At 45.1% G+C, this 16,029-nt stretch overlaps 1 pseudogene; it reads left to right on the forward strand.

Moving 5' to 3' along the window:
• The first annotated feature begins 9,723 nt into the window (after positions 1-9,723).
• The window catches only part of LOC118375606 (alpha-methylacyl-CoA racemase-like), a 65,233-nt pseudogene continuing 58,927 nt past the window's right edge, over positions 9,724-16,029 (forward strand).

Raw genomic sequence — 16,029 nt, forward strand, 5'->3', positions numbered from 1 at the left:
TTTATTTAAAATGAGAAATATCTAATTGACTTAAGTATTAACTACAATATTGTTGCTCCATTCTCAGTTTTCTCAGCCATTAAACTCTGTAACTGCTTTAAAGTTATATTGGCCTCATAGTGAAATCCCTGAGTGGTTTCCTTCCTTTCTGGCAACTGAGTTAGGAATGATGCCTGTATCTTTGTAGTGACTGGGTGTATTGATACACCATCCAAAGTGAAATTAATAACTTAATCCTGCTCAAAGGGATATATTCAATGTCTGCTATATAGAATAACCAGGTAACCTCATAGTTATCATCCTAACTAACTCGCCCTCCAAATAAACCTCTGCTGTTTTCAATCAAGATCTCAGCGATCACTGCCCCATTGCCTGTATCCGTAATGGGTCTGCGATCAAACGACCACCCCTCATCACTGTCAAACGCTCCCTAAAACGCTTCAGCGAACAGGCCTTTCTAATCGACCTGGCCGGGTATCCTGGAATGACATTGACCTCATCCCGTCAGTAGAGGATGCCTGGTTATTCTTTAAAAGTGCCTTACTCACCATCTTAAACAAGCATGCTCCGTTCAAAAAATGTAGAACCAGGAATAGATATAGTCCTTGGTTCACTCCAGACCCGTCTGCCCTTGACCAGCACAAAAACATCCTGTGGTGTTCTGCATTAGCATCAAATAAACCCTGTGATATACAACTTTTCAGGGAAGTAAGGAACCAATATACACGGGCAGTTAGGAAAGCTAAGGCTAACTTTTTCAAACAAATTTGTATCCTGTAGTACAAACTCAAAGTTCTGGGACACTGTAAAGTCCATGGAGAATAAGAGCACCTCCTCTCAGCTGTCCACTGCTCTGAGGCTAGGAAACACTTACCACCGATAAATCCACTACAATTGAGAATTTCAATAAGCATTTTTCTACCGCTGGCCATGCTTTCCACCTGGCTACCCCTACCCCGGTCAACTGCCCGGCACCCTCCACAGCAACCCGCCCAAGCCCCCACCATTTCTCCTTCACCCAAATCCAAATAGCTGATGTTCTGAAAGAGCTGCAAAATCTGGACCCCTATAAATCAGCTGGGCTAGACAATCTGGACCCTCTCTAAAATGATCTGCCGAAATTGTTGCAACCCCTATTACTAGCCTGTTCAACCTCTCTATCATATCATCAGATTCCGAAAGATTGGAAAGCTGCCGCGGTCATCCCCCTCTTCAAAGGGGGTGACACTCTAGATCCAAACTGCTACAGACCTATATTTATCCTACCCTGCCTTTCTAAGGTCTTCGAAAGCAAAGTTAATTAAAACCTGTTAGAGATAGGGGGCAGTATTTCCCCTTTGGATGAATTGCATGCCCATAGTAAACTGCATCAAAATCTGTCCTAAAATGCTAATATATGCATATTATTATTAATATTGGATAGAAAACTGAAGTTTCTAAAACCGTTTGAATTATGTCTGTGAGTATAACACAACTCACAGGGCAGGCAATCTTCCAAACAAGTTTTGAAATCCTGAAAGTTGGGGCAACTTTGACGTCATCGCCCCCTCCCTTCTCAACAAGTTATGGATCTGGAAACACTTCCTATGTCTTCCACTAGATGTCCTCATTCAGTAGAAAGTGTAATGGAGCATTTGCTGTGAACTTTGACCTAATGGGAAGGAAAGTAGGTGTCGCAAACGATTTCCATTTTGTTGAGGCGCGTTTGCGTGCTTCGGCCTTTCCAATCAGCCCCAGATGAAAAAAATGATCCGGTTGGAATGCTATTGGATCTATATGATTATAACATCCTGAAGATTGATTCTGCACTTAGTTTGACTAGTTTCGTCGAACTGTAATATGTAATGGAAGTTGATGCAAAGTTATCCTGGACCAGAAGTCATTTTTTGGGAATTTGAGCTGAAAGTGGTAGCAAATGCTGCTACTTGGACACTAGAATTGAACATTATGAAACAAAACAATTTATTGTTGAACTAGGACTCCTTGCACTACATTCTGATGGAAGATCGTCAAAGGTAAGGGAATATTTGTAATTTTGTATTTCTGTTGACTCCAACATGGCGGAGAAATATTGTTACGTCTGAGCGCCGTCTCAGATTATTGCAATGTTAGGCTTTTTCCGTAACGTTTAAAAAAAATGTGACAGCGGTTGCTTTAAGAACCAGTGTCTCTTTTTAATTATGTAGAACATGCATCTTTTGTCAAAGTTTATGATGAGTATTTCTGTTATCTGTAATCATATAATTCCTCCGGATATTTGAGAATTTTCTGAACATGGCGTCAATGTAAACTGAGATTTATGGATATAAAATGCATATTATCGAACAAAACATAAATGTACTGTGTAACATGTCATATGACTGTCATCTGATGACGATTTTCAAGAGGTTAGTGAGAGGCTAATTGATCATTAGAAAACCCTTTTGCAATTACTTTAGCACAGCTGAAAATGGTTGTTCTGATTAAAGAAGCAAAAATGCTGGCCTTCTTTAGACTATTTGAGAATCTGGAGCATCAGCATTTGTGGATTCGATTACAGGCTCAAATGGCCAGAAACCAAGACCTTTCTTCTGAAACTCGTCAGTCTATTCTGAGAAATGAAGGCTATTCCATGCAAGAAATAGCCAAGAAACTGAAGATCTTGTACAACGCTGTGTACTCCCTTTGTTACGAATCCCTTTTGGCCCGACAGTCTAGGGGGGATGGTAATGAGACCCGTAACATAACTCATGCAAATTGTGACAAAGTAAAAGTGTGAACGAAATAACCACGACAACAGAAATCTACCGTCAAACTCCAGGTTTATTTATAAACACACGGTAATGGGGGGAGCAGGAAAAGGGGCTGAGCTGGACCCAAGGAAAGAAACAATAAGTATTCAAAAACACACCCCTAAGCTAGACTAGCCTACTTTAACAACAGCTAACTAACTAACCAAAAATACAGTGGGTGGTCCGCCCAGTTCTAACTAGTGTATTTAACAAAGTTCACCTACGGGTAGTGTATGCCCATGGGCGATTTGTCTTGGTTTCCCCCTTTTCCCACCAGCAACAAACAAACACCATAACCAAAAACAATACTCACAGGTGATGACAAAGTGCTATGAAGTGCTTAAACAAAAGAGAGGTTAAGACACAAAGCGAGAGTGAAACACAGAGACCTACAAACATGGCATTTACAGAGAGATTGAGCTCCAGAACAAACAAATGATGGGGTTTTTAAACCATGGGGAAGGAACTGTTATAGGTTAGGAAATAGGAGGAGGTGTGTCTTCTGATTGATGATTGATTGTTGACTGATTGGGGAGTGATGATTTTCAACTGTGAGGGGAGAAGGAGAGAAAAGAAACACACACACAGGATACACACACACACAGGATAACTGTATCCGTAACACCCTTCATAGCTCAAATTGGCTCTAACCCTAATAGAAAGAGGAGTGGGAGGCCTCGGTGCACAACTGAACAAGAGGACAAGTACATTAGTGTCTAGTTTGAGAAACCGACGTCTCCCAAGACCTCAACCGGCAGCTTCATTAAATAGTACCCGCAAACACGAAGCTCAACGTCAACAGTGAAGAGGCGACTCCGGGATGCTGGCCTTCTAGGCAGAGTTCCTCTGTCCACTGTCTGTGTTTTTTTGCCCATCTTAATCTTTTCTTGTTATTGGCCAGTCTGAGAAATGGCTTTCTGTTTGCAGCTCTGTCTAGAAGGCCAGCATCCCGGAGTAGCCTCTTCACAATTCACAAACCTAAGATCACCTTGTGCAATGCCAATCACGAGCTGGAGTGATGTAAAGCTCGCCGCCATTAGACTCTGAAGCAGTGGAAATGTATTCTCTGGAGTGATGAATCACGCTTCCCCATCTGGCAGTCCGGCAGAAGAATCTGGGTTTGGCAGATTCCAGGAGAATGTTACCTATCCAACTGCATAGTGTCAACTGTACATTTTTGTCAAGGAGGAATAAGGGTCTACCCGGCACAGCCAGAAGAGGACAGGCCATCCCTCATAGCTTGGTTCCTCTCTAGGTTTCTTCCTAGGTTCTGGCCTTCCTAGGGAGTTTTTCCTAGCCACCGTGCTTCTACACCTGTATTGCTTGCTGTTTGCGGTTTCAGGATGGGTTTCTGTATAACACTTTGAGATATCAGCTGATGTAAGAAGGGCTTTATAAATACATTTGATTTGATTTGAATGGTCTGGGGCTGTTTTTCATAGTTCAGGCTAGGCCCCTTAGTTCCAGTGAAGAGATTTGAACACTACAGCATACAAATGACATTTTAGACCATTCTGTGCCTCCAACTTTGGGGCAACAGTTTGGGGAAGGCCCTTTCCTGTTTCTGCATAACAATGGCCTCGTGGACAAAGCGAGGTCAATACAGAAATCGCTGGCCTGTACAGAGCCCTGACCTAAACCCCATCGAACACCTCTGGGATAAATTGTAACACCGACTGCAAGCCAGGCCAAATCGCCCAACATCAGTTCCCAACCTCACTAATACGCTTGCGGCTGACCTACTCTTCGTACAAATGGTTCCAAAAGTGTTCTTCGGCTGTCCAATAGAAGAAACCTTTTAGGCTCTGGAAAGCCCACTGGTAACTGAGTGGGTGGCCAAGCACTGCTGTAGATGCCATGCATCAAGTCACTGACGTGTTTGCAGTTGACGTTACTCTTCAATGACACAGACCCCAAAGCAAATCAGGGGGAGGAAAATATATTTTTTCAAATATGTTATGCACAGTGGTAGATGTTCATTCTCCCCTGTCTTCAGTCATTGTCATCAGTCATTCTCTCCACAGAACAAATGGACAGGGTGTACTTTATAACCCAGCCCTAGCCTGTGGTTGACCAATTAGAATTCCTTGCAATAAAACTGGGTCAATGGCCAAATACCAAGTAGAATATTTCAGGGTCAATGTATAAACCATTTGGACCAAAGAGAACTTGCCATGTAGCTATGAGTCCCGGACTGAAATTGCTCCCACATCTCTGACCCATTGATCATTAATCCCCTATTACAGAAAAAACACTATTTCCATCTATTGTTACTACTCCAAAAAACAGCTATCAACCAACATAAGAAGTATTTTTCATTATTCAAAAAGAAGACGTCTTAATCTGGTTATATGATGTCCCGACCAGATTTCGATCCGTAAAAGACATCTAAATCACGTCGTATGCCCAATGGGATTGATTTAATGAGCGTGTGATACAAATGCTGTAGCCTGTTTTGGTGACGATTTATTGATGACAGAAAATGTTGCGTTCACACATTATGATGGCATAATGTATACATCAATACAATGCCAAAGAAATGTCAAGCTTGAGATGTTAAATGATTTAGATTGTCATCTTTGACATCATAAATAGGATCCAAGCCATAAGTGGTTGACTGAAACATTGTCGCTATCTACTGGGAAGCATTGTTTATGGTGACTCACTGTTTTAAAATGGGTGGCAATTTGTATATGGCTAAATTCTCAAAGGCACTATGTGTAATTTCAACAGCCTTACACTACCACTTTGTTTGGTAACTTGATTGATGGATCTGGGGAAATGCAGTCTAGTTTGGGATAGGGTAAGGCATTTTTACTTAACATTTATCAGATATTCTTCAAGAATTAACATGTAGCCTATAATGTGCAATTGAAATGATTATTGAACACCAGGAAATCTTTCAGGTTGTACCCCTTATCAGTCACTATGTTGGTGTTTCATTGTGCTTGAGATAATATTTAATAAATTAAACACCAACATAGTGACTTATAAGGGTGTTTGGCCACCACAAGCTGTCAGAACAGCTTCAATGCTCCTCGACATAGATTCTACACGTGGACCTAAACAATGCCAGGAAAATACACCCCTCAACATCATTTGTATCCATCATTTACTCAAGTTTTTCCTTTATATGTGCTTGAGATAATATTTAATCCACAGTTCCTTTTAAATGTTTTAACTATTGATCCTCTATGGCTAAATTATGCTCTCTGGTATATTTTGAACATTGAAAGTGGGTTCCTGTGGTTGTATATTTTTATTTTTTGCCTCAAAGGGCTCCCTTTGCGCCACCGACTCACACAATTGACCAGTCACATTTATTCAATAAATGCAGGCCCCCCAGTTACCCATGTGTGCTCCTACCTCCTCTCCTTCCCACCCCATTTGATGATTAGCAGAGCATCAGCAGGCAGCGGCAGGCTGTCTACACTCATTGAGAGCCGGCTCCTGAATCTCCCTACGGTTGGTGGTTGCAGTAAAAATGGTGGCATGGGCCACCCTTTATTTTGTTATGTTTGAGTCACTCAGATAGCATAAGAACATAGCGTAAGAACATAACATAAGCCATGGCAAAATGTGTAGAATTGCAGGAAATTTGCTTTAAAGCGGCAATCAGCAGTAAGTGTCGCCCTCCTTGTTTCAGTAAAAAGCTAAGGGATAGGGCTGGAGAAATGTTACCTGTCTCAAATTCATAGACAGAGCCACCGGATGGAAGGACTGACCATCCATGATACCAAAATTATAGTTTTAACCATGTTTACATTTACTTTGTTTACAAACATTGGAGTACAACAAGCTTATCTTTTGGGTTCTGATTGGTATGACATTTGAACTAAGCTCATGAGGCATTTATACACTGAACAAAAATATAAATGCAACATGTAAAGTGTTGATCCCATGTTTCATGGCTAAAATATAACATCTGAGATATTTTCCAAGCTTATTTCTCTCATTTTGTGCAAAAATGCTTTACATCCCTGTTAGTGAGCATTTCTCTTCGCCAAGTCAATCCATCCACCTGACAGGTGTGGCATAGCAATACGCTGATTAAACAGTATGATGTCTCAGTTCCTGACTGCAGGAATGTCCATCAGAGCTGTTGCCAGAAAATGTTATGTTCATTTCTCTGCCATATGTCGTTTTAGAGAATTTGGCAGTATGTCCAACCGGCCTCACAACCACAGACCACGACGTGTATGTCGTAGTGTGGGTGAGCAGTTTGTGCCCCACGGTGGTGGTTGGGTTATGATATGGGCAAGCATAAGCTACGGACAATGAACACAATTGCATTTTATTGATGGCAATTGAATGCAAAGAGATACCGTGACTAGATCCTGAGGCCCATTGATATGCCATTCATCCACCACCATCACCTCATGTTTCAGCATGATAATGCATGACCCCATGTTGCAAGGATCTGAACACAATTCCTGGAAGCTGAAAATGTCCCAGTTTTTCCATGGTTCCGCATACTCAAACATTTCACCCATTAAGCATGTTTGGTACACCCTGGATCGACGTGTACGACAGCGAGTTCCAGTTCCTGCCAATATCAACAACTTCGGACAGCCATTGAAGAGGAGTGGGACAACATTCCACAGGCCACAATCAACAGCCTGATCAACTGTGAACTATGTGGAGGAGTTGTGTTGCATTGCATGAGGCAAATGCTGGCTACCAGATACAGACTGGTTCTCTGATCCACGTGCCTACTTATTTTTAAGGCACGTGTAACTAACAGATACATATCTGTATTCCCAGTAATGTGTAGAGATGATCATGGACTACAGGAAAAGGAATGCCGAGCATGACCTCATTCTCATTGACGGGGCTGTAGTGAAGCAGGTCGAGAGCTTCAAGTTCCTTTGCGTCCACATCACCAACAAACTACCATGATCCAAACACACCAAGACGGTCGTGAAGAGGGCACGATAATGCCTATTCCCCCCCAGGAGACTGAAAAGATTTGGTCCTCAGATCCTCAAAAAGTTATACAGCTGCACCATCGAGAGCATCGTGACTGATTTCATCACCGCCTGGTATGGCAAATGCTCTGCATCCGACTGCAAAGCGCTACAGAGGGTAGTGAGTATGGCCCAGTACATCACTGGAGCCAAGCTTCCCGCCATCCAGCACCTCTATACCAGGCGGTGTCAGAGGAAGGCCCTAAAAAGGGTCAAAGACTCCAGCCACCCTAGTCATAGACTGTTCTCTCTTCTACCGCACAGCAAGCGGTACTGGAGTGCCAAGTCTAGGTCAATAGGCTCCTTAACAGCTTCAACACCCCAAGCCATACATTAAGAATGCTGAACAGCTAATCAAATTCTAGCCCCCTGCGCTGTTTATTATAATGATGGAGCAGTGAGTCGAAATCAGGTGAAACGTTTTAATAAAACAACAAAACCAGGAAATCAAGAACAATACCAACTGGTGAGTGAACCTGGGAGAGTGACATATAAAGGGGAGGAAATTATGAAGGTAATGGAGTCCAGGTCATGTGCTTAATGATGAGTGCCAGTGTGCGTAATGATGAATCCCAGGACCGGTGGTTAGTACTCTGGCAACGCCGTACACCAGAGGGGAGAAGCAGGACCAGATGTGACAGTACCTCCCATCTGACGTGCAACTCCAGCCGCAGGACGACGCCGACCAGGGGGACAACCCCGAGGACGAAGAGTGGGTCATTCGGGACGGCGAAGGTGGAAATCATGGATGATGTTGGGGTCCAGAATGTCCTCCACCGGATCCCAACACCGCTCCATACCCCTCCCAGTCCACCTGATACTGGGATTCAGGGATCTGACAGCATACGCTGGGCTCCCCACGATGTCCAGGGGGGGTGGAGGTGTGTCGTGGGGGACAGCATCAGCTAGGGGACAGGGAGATATGAAAAGAGGGTGTGATATGGTAGTGTCTGGGTAATTGTAACTTGTATGTCACCTCATTGACCCTCCGGAGAACCTTGAACAGCCCCACAAACCAGGGACATGGTGGAGTGGGAGGTTCCTGGTTGAGAGCTAGATGCGATCCCCAGGATGGAACACAGGGGTCTCTCTGTGGTGACGGTCTGCCTGCTTCTTCTGATGATGGATGGCGCGCTGGAGTCTCATGTGCGCATTGTTCCACACCTCCTCCGCAAGCCGGAACCACTCATCTACCACAGGAGCCGTGGTCTGGCCCAGGGTCCACGGGGCCAGGGCCGACTAGAAACCCAACACACACTGGAAGGGGGTCAACCGATGGTCGGTGAGGATGACGAATGGTTCTCCACTCCTCTAATGCCAATTTCACCACCAAGAGCTCCAGATGTCGTAAATCCCTCTCTGCGGGGGGCAGTTTCTTGGAGAAGAAAGCACAATGATACAATTTTTGTCGGTTCCCCTGTCTTTGTGACAAAATTGGCCCCACACCCACCTCCGATGCATCTGCGTCAACCACAAAAGGTAGTGTGGGATCTGGGTAGGTGAAACGCCCCTTTAGACGAAAGGCCTCGTCGGCTGATGAGACCAAACTGACCTACGAGGCCCACCATTGAGGAGGGAAGTGAGAGGGGCGTAACCCCTTGATGGTGGTTGGGACTGGCCATGACTTTGCCGCATCTACCTTCTTGTCCTCCATCCTCACTCCCTGCAGGCTGATTTGGTAGCCCAAGAAGGAGACAGCCCTCTGGAATTGGCACTTCTCCACCTTGACGAACAGGTGGTTAGCCAATAGGCATTCCAGGACTGCTCGAACGTGAGTGATGTGATCCTCCAGGTTGGTCGAGAAGATCAGGATGTCATTGAATTACACAATCACCTGATGTCCTAGCATGTCCCTGAACACCTCGTTGACGAATGCCTGGAACACTGACAGAGCATTGGCTAAGCCAAAGGGCATAACCAAGTACTTGTAGTGACCAGACATCGTACTGAACGCCGTCTTCCACTCATCCCCCTCCCGGATGCGAATGAGATTGGACCTGCGGCGTGCCTACAGTTTGTTGAAGAACCGGGCCCTGTGGAGCTGCTCGATGGCTAACGGCACCAGCGGGAGAGGGTACCGATACTTCTTGGTGATGTCATTGAGACCACGGATGAAACCATGTTGGAGCGCCTATTGAATGTTGAATGTAGCCCTCCATGGCCTGGGTGGAGGGTAGATGCGTTTGTGCAGAGGTGTAGCACCGGAAAACAGATCAATGGCACAGTCCCAGGGGTGATGAGGAGGGAAACCGGTAGCGCGGGTCTTGGAGAATACCTCCCTTAGATCCTGATATTCCTCCATGATGTTGGGCTGGAGGGCAACCACAGGACTCTCAACCGACGTGGAACCACAGGGGACAGGAAAGCAGGTCTTCTGGGCATTCAGGTGACCAGTTGTTGATTCTCATTCTTCGACCATGAGATGGGGTAGGGTGAATAGGGTTATGATGCGACCACTACCTTGTATCCTTTTCCCTCTCGCTCTCATCCAACACTTCCCACACTGCCCCTACTCGGATGGTATCGCGCCGTCCCAACCTTCGCTCTCTCTCCCCCGCTACTCTCTCCTCTTCCATCCTATCATCTCTTCCCTCTGCTCAAACCTTCTCCAACCTATCTCCTGATTCTGCCTCCTCAACCCTCCTCTCCTCCCTTTCTGCATCCTTTGACTCTCTATGTCCCCTATCCTCCAGGCCGGCTCGGTCCTCCCCTCCCGCTCCGTGGCTCGACGACTCATTGCGAGCTCACAGAACAGGGCTCCGGGCAGCCGAGCGGAAATGGAGGAAAACTCGCCTCCCTGCGGACCTGGCATCCTTTCACTCCCTCCTCTCTACATTTTCCTCCTCTGTCTCTGCTGCTAAAGCCACTTTCTACCACTCTAAATTCCAAGCATCTGCCTCTAACCCTAGGAAGCTCTTTGCCACCTTCTCCTCCCTCCTGAATCCTCCCCCCCCCTCCTCCCTCTCTGCAGATGACTTCGTCAACCATTTTGGAAAGAAGGTCGACGACATCCGATCCTCGTTTGCTAAGTCAAGCGACACCGCTGGTTCTGCTCACACTGCCCTACCCTGTGCTCTGACCTCTTTCTCCCCTCTCTCTCCAGATGAAATCTCGCGTCTTGTGACGGCCGGCCGCCCATCAACCTGCCCGCTTGACCCTATCCCCTCCCCTCTTCTCCAGACCATTTCCGGAGACCTTCTCCCTTACCTCACCTCGCTCATCAACTCATCCCTGACCGCTGGCTACGTCCCTTCCGTCTTCAAGAGAGCGAGAGTTGCACCCCTTCTGAAAAAACCTACACTCGATCCCTCCGATGTCAACAACTACAGACCAGTATCCCTTCTTTCTTTTCTCTCCAAAACTCTTGAACGTGCCGTCCTTGGCCAGCTCTCCCGCTATCTCTCTCAGAATGACCTTCTTGATCCAAATCAGTCAGGTTTCAAGACTAGTCATTCAACTGAGACTGCTCTTCTCTGTATCACAGAGGCGCTCCGCACTGCTAAAGCTAACTCTCTCTCCTCTGCTCTCATCCTTCTAGACCTATCGGCTGCCTTCGATACTGTGAACCATCAGATCCTCCTCTCCACCCTCTCCGAGTTGGGCATCTCCGGCGCGGCCCACGCTTGGATTGCATCCTACCTGACAGGTCGCTCCTACCAGGTGGCGTGGCGAGAATCTGTCTCCTCACCACGCGCTCTCACCACTGGTGTCCCCCAGGGCTCTGTTCTAGGCCCTCTCCTATTCTCGCTATACACCAAGTCACTTGGCTCTGTCATAACCTCACATGGTCACTCTCCTATCATTGCTATGCAGACGACACACAATTAATCTTCTCCTTTCCCCCTTCTGATGACCAGGTGGCGAATCGCATCTCTGCATGTCTGGCAGACATATCAGTGTGGATGACGGATCACCACCTCAAGCTGAACCTCGGCAAGACGGAGCTGCTCTTCCTCCCGGGAAGGACTGCCCGTTCCATGATCTCGCCATCACGGTTGACAACTCCAATGTGTCCTCCTCCCAGAGCGCTAAGAACCTTGGCGTGATCCTGGACAACACCCTGTCGTTCTCAACTAACATCAAGGCGGTGGCCCGTTCCTGTAGGTTCATGCTCTACAACATCCGCAGAGTACGACCCTGCCTCACACAGGAAGCGGCGCAGGTCCTAATCCAGGCACTTGTCATCTCCCGTCTGGATTACTGCAACTCGCTGTTGGCTGGGCTCCCTGCCTGTGCCATTAAACCCCTACAACTCATCCAGAACGCCGCAGCCCGTCTGGTGTTCAACCTTCCCAAGTTCTCTCACGTCACCCCGCTCCTCCGCTCTCTCCACTGGCTTCCAGTTGAAGCTCGCATCCGCTACAAGACCATGGTGCTTGCCTACGGAGCTGTGAGGGGAACGGCACCTCAGTACCTCCAGGCTCTGATCAGGCCCTACACCCAAACAAGGGCACTGCGTTCATCCACCTCTGGCCTGCTCGCCTCCCTACCACTGAGGAAGTACAGTTCCCGCTCAGCCCAGTCAAAACTGTTCGCTGCTCTGGCCCCCCAATGGTGGAACAAACTCCCGCACGACGCCAGGATAGCGGAGTCAATCACCACCTTCCGGAGACACCTGAAACCCCACCTCTTTAAGGAATACCTAGGATAGGATAAGTAATCCTTCTCACCCCCCCCCCCCTAAAAGATTTAGATGCACTATTGTAAAGTGGCTGTTCCACTGGATGTCATAAGGTGAATGCACCAATTTGTAAGTCGCTCTGGATAAGAGCGTCTGCTAAATGACTTAAATGTAATGTAAATGTAAGTCAAGGTAGGCTGTGGATGATCTTGTGAACTGGTGCGCTGGTGATGAAGGGGATGATTTCCTGGTGATTGGGCTCCACGGTGAGGGTGAGTGGTCGGGTGATAATTGTGATGGTTCCGGATCCTAGAGGCCGACAGTCGAGACCTTGAACCTGAAAAGGAGAGAAGAGCGGGTAGGTAGCAATATTGAGAGCAGAGACAAGGGTCTAATCCATAAAGTTACCGGCAGCACCGGAATCCACTAACGCTGTAGACACAGGGCATGATGGACAGTCAGCCAGAGTGATGGGTACTAAAGAGTCTAAACAGGAAGAGCAATAGATTGAATACTCACTCCTGATTCAAGGGATGTAATATCACGTGACCGTCCATCTACTTTTTTTGACCTTGGAATTAGAGTCCTCCCTGCTAATCAAGTGAGCAAACTTAGCTCTTTATTTTTGTGTAGAAAGCCTTTGCATTTTTTCTGAATCATATTTGTCCAATAACGAATATAGTTCCCCTATCATTTGTGTCAAAGTGGCCATTACCAAACCCTGCAATTAAACCCAGAGTGAAATCAATTGCACTCTTCTGGTCTACCACTGTGCCTCTCCTCCTATGGCATAAAAAAGGCTAAGCTTTCTGCATCTTGGTTGTTTTGAGTCTGAGAAAGGGTTTATATGGAGACTGCTTGGTTAGCTGTAGTTACTTTCCCAGTTAGCTGGTGGCTGTATTGAAAGGGCATTTTCCCCAGGGTTTGCAGTGGTCTGTCTATTTGATGGTTATGAGTGCAGGGTCTATAGAAATAGACAGTGTCCCTGGCCCAACCTCATCTACATGACTACATTACTTAGTGATGCGTTGTCTTCTATTTCTGGGCATGTGGTGTGAGTGTTTGGTTCTGAATAGGTCAAACCTGACTAATGGTACACTTTCATGTTGCTTCTCAGTACTTGTATTCCTTTTTTGAATGTATCTAAAGTCTGTACCTCTCCATTAACTGTGTTTCTGTGTAGGAGTTATGGAGAAGCTGGGCATGGGGCGGCAGGGTAGCCTAGTGGTTAGAGCTGTTGGACTAGTAACTGAAAGGTTGCAAGTTCGAATCCCAGAGCTGACAAGATACATTCTGTTGTTCTGCCCCTGAACAGGCAGTTAACCCACTGTTCTTAGGCTGTCATTGAAAATAAAATAAGAATTTGCTCTTAACTGACTTGCCTAGTAAAATAAAGGTAAAATAAAATACAAATTTAATGGGTCCAGAGGAGCTACTGAAGGAGAACCCTCGTCTGATCTACTCAAGCCTGCTGGCCATGACATCAACTACCTCGTCATGTCAAGTAGAAACAACTTCACTGGAATAAAATGTGTATTATTTCTCTTGACTTTCCATCAGTGACATAAGATGTGGCTTCAGTTGAAAATCAAATATAGGAAAAACAGACCATTCAATGGCATATTACTTACGATTGATAGCTCTATAATAATTGAATAGTCTCGACAGCAACCATCTGGGTCGTTCCACGAATAGAGTACCTTTTTGCGTCCCTTTGATATTTTCAGTAGAACTTGTGTACCAATATTGAATTTTAAAAGCCTGTTACAGTACCTTCAGAAAGTATTCACACCCCCATTACTTTTTCCACATTTTGTCGTTACAGTCTGAATTTAAAATGGATTAAATTGCTTTAAAACATATATATATATATATTTACTAATTAATTAAAAATGAAAGTTAATGTCTTCAGTCAATAAGTATTCAACCCCTTGTCCCCTGATTCCTCAGCTCTAGGAAGAGTCTTGGTGGTTCAAAACATTTTCCATATAAGAATGATGGAGGCCACTGTGTTATTGGGCACCTGCAGAAATGTTGTGGTATCCTTCCCCTCGACACAATCCTGTCTCGGCGCTCTAAGGATAATTCCTTTGACCTCATGGCTTGGTTTTTGCTCTGATATACACTGTGATCTGTGGGACCTTTTATATATACAGGTGTGTGCATTTCCAAATCATGTCCAATCAACTGGATTTACCACAGGTGGACTCCAATCAAGTGGTAGAAACAGCTCAAGGATGATCAATGGAAACATGATGCGCCTGAGCTCTATTTTGAGTCTCATAGCAAAGGGCTGAATACTTTATGCTAAAATTTCGAAAAACTTGTTTTCACTTCGCCATTCTGCGGCCTTGTATGTAGATTGATGAGGAAAATGTGTTTAGTTACTCAATTTTAGAATAAGGCTGTAATGTAACAAAATGTGTAAAATTGGAAGGGGTCGGAATACTTTCTGAATGCACTGTACGTTCAGGAGTAAAAATGTGTCACAATATGTTGCATGGACTCACTCTGTGTGCAATAATAGTGTTTAACATGATTTTTGAATGACTACATCATCGCTGTACTCCACACGTACATATGTAAGGTACCTCAGTCGAGCAGCGAGTTTCAAACACAGATTCAACCACAAAGAGCAAATAAGTTTCCCAATGCCTCGCAAAGAAGCGCATCTATTGGTAGATGGGTAAAAATGAAGCAGGCATTGAATACTCATTTGAGCAGGGTGAAGTTATTAATTATTGGGATGGTGTATCAATACACACACTCACGACAAAGATACAGGCATCCTTCCTAACTCAGTTGCCAGAGAGGAAGGAAATGGCTCAGGGATTTCACGATGAGGCCAATGGTGACTTTAAAACAGTTACAGAGTTTAATGGCCGTGATAGGAGGATGGATCAACAACTGTATAGTTACTCCACAATACAAACCTAAAGGACGGAGGGAAAAGAAGGAAGCCTGTACAGAATAAAAAAATATTCCAAAACATTCATCCTGCACTAAAGCCACTAAAGTAATACTGCAAAAAAGTGTGGCAAAGCAATTCACTTTTGGTCCTAAATACAAAGTGTTATGTTTGGGACAAATCTAATGCAACACATTACTGAATAATAATACATGGAACTTATATAGCACTTTTCAAGGACCCAACGTGTATTTACAACTGAGTACCACTCTACATATTTTCAAGCATAGTGGTGGCTGCATCATGTTATGCATATGCTTGTAATTGTTAAGGACTGGGGAGTGTTTCACGATTAAAAAAAACCTGAATGGAGATAAGCACTAGCAAAATCACAGAGGAAAACCTGTTTGCCTGCTTTCCACCAGACACTGGGAGAGGAATTCACCTTTCAGCAGGACACTAACCTAAAACATGAGACCAAATCTACACTGGAGTTGCTTACCAAGAAGACAGTGAATGTTCCTGAGTGGCCTAGTTAGAGTTTTGTCTTAAATCTACTTGAAAATCTATGGCAAGACCTGAAAATGGTTGTTTATCAATGATCAACAACCAATTTGACATAGTTTGGAGAAAAAATAATAATGGACAAATGTTGCACAATCTAGGTGTGGAAACTATTAGACTTGCCCATAAAAACTCACAGCTGTAATTTCTGCCAAAGGTGCTTCTACAAAGTATTTACTCAAGGTGGTGAATAGATAT

The sequence above is a fragment of the Oncorhynchus keta genome, chromosome 12 (genome assembly GCF_023373465.1).
Source record: "Oncorhynchus keta strain PuntledgeMale-10-30-2019 chromosome 12, Oket_V2, whole genome shotgun sequence".
In the NCBI taxonomy this organism is placed as follows: Eukaryota; Metazoa; Chordata; class Actinopteri; order Salmoniformes; family Salmonidae; genus Oncorhynchus; species Oncorhynchus keta.